The sequence below is a fragment of the Phyllobates terribilis genome, unplaced genomic scaffold, assembly GCF_046119375.1.
Source record: "Phyllobates terribilis strain yellow unplaced genomic scaffold, ASM4611937v1 Scaffold_8__6_contigs__length_399053987, whole genome shotgun sequence".
NCBI classification, from domain to species: Eukaryota; Metazoa; Chordata; class Amphibia; order Anura; family Dendrobatidae; genus Phyllobates; species Phyllobates terribilis.
Window position 1 is genome coordinate 18,154,673 of NW_027362768.1, and position 6,000 is coordinate 18,160,672.

The window sequence follows — 6,000 nt, forward strand, 5'->3', positions numbered from 1 at the left end:
CTTTGGAGGGGTCGATGATGTGCATAGGCTCCTCCTCTTGATTGGAGGACAGGAAGGATCGGGACAAGGCGTCGGCCTTGACACTCTTGCCCGTCGGGCGGAAATGTAGGACGAAGTCGAAGCGGGCGAAGAACAAAGACCACCGGGCCTGACACGGATTGAGTCTTTGGGCATTTTGGAGATTTGCCAGATTTTTGTGATCCGTATAGATGATCACCGGGTATAGAGCCCCTTCAAGCAGATAGCGCCACTCCTCCAGCGCCAATTTAACGGCTAACAGTTCTCGATCTCCAATGGAGTTGTTGCGCTCAGACGAGGAGAAGAGTTTGGAGAAGAAACCGCAGGTTACCATTTTGGCGGATGAAGACCTTTGAGTGAGCACCGCTCCGGCTCCGGAGGAGGAAGCATCCACCTCCAGGTAGAATTGTTTGTTGCAGTCCGGACGGTGCAGTACTGGGGCAGAGGAGAAGGCTTGATTTAAGGAAAGGAAGGCCTCCTCAGCTTCGGGCGACCATACCTTGGGATTTGCTCCCTTACGGTTGAGCGCAGATATGGTAGCTGTCCGGGAAGAGAAGTGCGGGATGAAGAGATGATAGTAATTGGCGAAGCCCAGGAATCGCTGAATCGCCTTCAACCCCTCCGGACGGGGCCACTTTAGGACAGCAGAGAGTTTCTCGGGATCCATTTGCAGGCCTGTCTGAGAGATAACATAGCCCAGGAATGGAAGAGAGGTCTGCTCGAAGAGGCACTTCTCGTATTTTGCATAGAGGTGATTCTGCCTGAGCCTAAGCAGGACCTGACGAACATCCCTCCGGTGTGTGGGAAGATCCGGAGAGAAGACCAAGATATCGTCCAGGTACACCACCAAGCGGGAGTAAAGAAGATCACGGAAGATGTCGTTGACCAATTCTTGTAAGACGGCGGGAGCATTGCAGAGGCCGAAGGGCATCACACAGTATTCGTAGTGACCGTCCCGGGTATTGAATGCCGTCTTCCACTCGTCTCCTTGACGGATCCGGACCAGGTTATACGCCCCACGTAGATCCAGCTTGGAAAAGATCCTAGCGCCCTTAAGGTGGTCAAACAACTCGGAGATGAGCGGCAAGGGGTATTTATTTTTGACTGTGATCTGATTGAGTCCTCTATAGTCTATACAGGGACGTAGCGAGCCATCCTTCTTTTTGACAAAGAAGAATCCGGCTCCGGCCGGGGAGGTAGATTTCCCGATGAATCCCCTAGCCAGATTCTCCTCGATGTACTCCGACATGGCCCGGGTTTCGGCCGATGACAACGGGTAAATACGCCCACGGGGCGGAGTGGCTCCGGGTACGAGGTCGATCGGGCAATCATATGGCCTATGAGGTGGCAATGTCTCTGCTTCCTTTTTATCGAAGACATCTGCATAGGACCAGTAAGGTGCCGGTAAACCGGGGAGATTAGCCGGGGTGAGTGGAGGGCGAACCGGGCGGACAGGAACCAGGCAGGTCCCATGGCACTCCTGGCCCCCACAGAGAACCTCGCCGGATTGCCAATTCAGCACGGGTTCATGTCTCTGCAGCCAGGGTAGACCCAGCAATAGAGAGTGAGAGAAACTGGAAAGTACATGAAAGGAGATCCTCTCAGAGTTCAGCATTCCCACCTGCAGGGTTATACGCTCAGTGACGAGCAGGATGGATACCGGATGAAGTCCTCCATCCATGGCAGGGACAGCCAATGGTTCAGCCAGAGGTTTGGTGGGGATGTGATATCTCTCTACCAGGGACTGGGAGATGAGGTTCCCAGCAGCTCCGGAATCTAGGTGACCAAGTTCAAAATAGCGGTTCTCTCCCCAGGAGATAGAGACAGACAAAGTCAGGGAAGGAGAGGATTTACTTTTGCCTAGGATGACCTCTCCAAGCGGTCCTAGACACTGGCGTTTCCCGGCCTCACCGGGCAAGAACGGATGAAGTGCTCCTTACTGCCACATTAGAAACAGCTCCCCTTGGCTCGGCGAGACTCTTGGCGAGATTTGACCATCTTGGTCTGGTCGACCTGCATAGGTTCGGACGAGCGTGCCCGGGAAGTGGCTGATTGAGAGACAGGTCTCTGGAAGGTAGGTGCCAGATGAGGAAATCTTCGCTCCCGGGTAGTCTCTTTAGCACGCTCCAGGAAACGGATATCAATCCGGGTAGCTAGCGACACCAGGTCATCCAGGGTGGTAGGAATGTCCCGTCCTGCTAACTCGTCCTTAATCCGACAGGAAAGGCCCTCCCAGAAGATGGACACCAGGGCCTCATTGTCCCAGGCGAGCTCAGAAGCGAGGGTACGGAACCGTATGGCATATTGGCCCACGGTGAGACTCCCTTGGCGGATACAAAGCAGAGAGGAGGCTGAAGAGGTTTTTCGTCCAGGTTCTTCGAAGACTTTCCGGAAAGCAACGAGGAAAGACGACAGATCGGACACAAGGGGATCCCCTCTCTCCCACAGGGGATTCAGCCATGCCAGGGCTTCTCCAGAGAGGTGGGACATGATGAAGGCCACCTTGGCAGGATCGGAGAGAAACTGGTGTGCCAAAAGTTCAAAGTGCAGGGTGCACTGATTTATGAAAATCCGAGCTAGCGCGGGGTCACCTCCGAAACGAGGAGGTGCAGAAAGCCGGGGACCGGGGCTGGATGCCATGGCACTGGTGGGCAGCGGCGCTACCGGAGCGGGAGTCGTACGACTCGCGACAGATGTAGGTGGAACATTCAGTGTGTCCAGGCGGGAGTTGATACTCCGCAGGTAGTTTAGGATGGTTTCCTGTTGGGATCTCTGACGGGAAACCTCCTGCAATAGGTCAGAGAGGGAGGGAGCTTGGGTGCCACCGGGTTCCATGGCCCGAGCAAACTGTTACGGGTCCGGGTGGTGGAACCTCTGTGCTGTGGTGCAAGGAGGGACCCAGAGGGGCGTGACTAAGTATCAACCCGGACCGACCCTGGTCGTACGGCGGCTAACGACTCCGTGACCAGGGAGGGACTGAGCAGAGGGACCAGGTGCTACTCTGGGGACGACCTTGTAAGAGAGCAGGTGACTCCCACCGGTCAGATGGCTGTGACTGACCGGTATAACAGATGACACAGCAGGCAGGCTAACGAGTGGTCCTGGAGGATGGACTGGTAGAAACGGCTGGTGACAGGCGGGAGCCTTCGGGTAGGCTGTCAGGTGGTCACGGCAAGTGACAGGCAGAAGTCTCTAGATGGACGATCTGGTAACAGGCAGGTAACAGGTGAGCGCTCCCAGGTGAGCGGGCTGACAGACACGGCAGGTAACAGGCAGGTAACAGGCGAGCGCTCCCAGGTGAGCGGGCTGACAGACACGGCAGGTAACAGGCGGGTGCTCCCAGGTGAGCGGGCTGACAGACAAGGCAGGTAACAGGCAGGTAACAGGTGAGCGCTCCCAGGTGAGCGGGCTGACGGACACGGCAGGTAACAGGCGGGTGCTCGCAGGTGAGCGGGCTGACAGACAAGGCAGGTAATAGGCAGGTAACAGGTGAGCGCTTCAGGTGAGCGGGCTGGCAGACTCGGCAGGTAACGGGCAGATAACAGGCTGGCAGACAGGACGAGGAGTCAGGCTAGCAGTGGAACCTGAGGGCTTAAGCAGAGATAAGTAACACTGTGCAACAACTTTGCTCGGGCACCTCCATTTTGGAGGAGGTGCCCTATATATGGGAGGACCCTCGGCTATTGGCCGGGGACTCCTTAGGACAGCGCGCGCCCTAAGCACAGTGCCCGGGGGACTGCGCGCGCCGACAGCAGGAAGAGAAGGAGAGTGGGGAGCGCGGGGAGAGAGGAGGTGAGAGGGACGGCGTCTCTGCCTGGCAGGGGGCAGAGACGCCGATGCTACAAAACTGAGTATTATCTGACAGAATTGCAGGGGTGCCAATACTTTTGGCCACCACTGTATAATTTCACAGCTTATTTCTGGAACAAGACATGTGGGCACAAAAGGGGTCAATGAGTTTCTCACACAAATATACAATCAAATGTATACACCCATTGGTCCAAAAAAAATATTCTGTATAATAATTAATTTACAGGACAAATAGAATGTTGTAACAAGACATGCTTAATAGTAGAAAAGATTGTATCAATCCACATCAATGGTATATTACTATAATAACAAATAACTATAGTTCTCCAAAAGCCACAAAGATTGTAAATAATCATGACACAAAAGGACCAATGATAAGTAACCATGAAAATTGAAGAATTATGTTGCAAATAGAAAATATGGTTAGAAGATACCATGTCCAAATTAGGCACAGTGTAGTGCCATGCACGGACAGCGGCCAGGTGTCCATACTCGCTCCCCAGCCACCACTGTATCTCCCAGTGTCGTCTCTGCCTTCTACAAGCAAGGGTCCCACAACATTACCCATGACCTCCCAAGCGCACTTGCTGGGAAGGACCGCCTAACCACAAACACATGGACAAGTGAATGTGGCCAGGGACGGTATGGAGCCAGTCCACAGCTTGTCGGTGAGTTGTATTTCACCACAGCCATATTTTTTAGCTCGGTGAAAGGCCTGACTTTTGGGAAACCGTATCTACTCCGGCTGTCATTTCTCCGTCATCAGATTCCGCCCATTGTCAAACACAAAAATTCCTGGCTGTATATTCAGCGGTGAGAGCCACAGATCAGGCTGCTGTGTTACCGGTTTCAACAAATCTGCAGCGGTGGGCGGTTTGTTATCTAAGCATTAAGCATGCTATCTTTAGCACAGCCTGTTGCCGCTTGACCAAGGCAGTGCTGCAGTGATTTCTACTTGTGACTGATGTGGTCATTTTGGAGATGGAGGCCGAACTGGAGGAGAAGGTGCAGGAGCTGAAGAATTTTTATTACATTGAGGTTACATTGGCGACTCTGCCTTTTATACTAAAGAAAGATTCTACTGTGGTTTTTTTACGTTATTTTTTAAGACAAATGCATTCATCGGAAAATGTTATTTTAATATTTTACAACCTTATCTGGCCATGTAACACATCATCAGACACAGCCTGTTTCATTTATTATGAAGAGACTTTGAAAGTCACAAAGCCTATTTATATAGGGCTAGTCGTCCCTCGCTACTGTTAGAGAGATATCAGCCGGCTATGCTTTGTTGTTCCCATTAATAACGAATGGGTATCCAATATTGTTTTTGCGTATGCAGTGACTGCAAAGGCTGCCAAAAATTTGGAGTCACTCCAATGCCCATTGCAAGAGATGTAGATGTAAGAGAGCCTCCTAAAACAATGCTTCCATTATTAGGAAGTGAGTTTCCCATAGTGTTTGCCTATGCAGTGAAGCAACGGCTGCCAAAAATTTAGAGTAAATCCAATGCCCCTTGGAAGAGATGTAAAGGTCAGAGAGCCTCCTAAAAGCAATGTTTTATTAATTATTAGGAATTGTGTCTCCCATAGTATTTGCCTATGCAGTGAAGCAACGGCTGCCAAAAATTTGGAGGCACTCCAATGCCCCTTGCAAGAGACTTAGATATATTGATATTGTACATATGGTGGTGATATGGTGGTGGAGGATGAGGATGCAGAGAAGGAGGAGGACAAGAGCAAATAAACAAAATCAGGAAGCGTATACCCATTTCTGGGTGTGAAGACAGAGGGAATAGAGTTAGGCCTCCCCAAAAAAAGATTCTGTATTTGAGCTTATGTTACACTGCTATTGTGACACAGGTACTTTAGATGCAGTGACACAGAAACACAGAGCAGCCAGTACAGGGTTAAGAAACAGGGGGGGATTTATTGTAACAGTGTCAATCTCCATGCAGGGAGTAACAGGGGAAAAATGGGGACAACAAGGGGAGTAGCAGGTAAAAGGTTATAACCGACAATCCACAGTTTGGCTAGATGTAGCAGAGTCGAGACGGTTGTAATCGTCAGTTTTACATTTAGCTGACTCTTGTTCCCCACAAGGCCATTGCCAGATGATGCCGGTGTTGTTTTCTTCTGGCTTCCCCGCCTAAACAATGCTCCATCTTCTGGC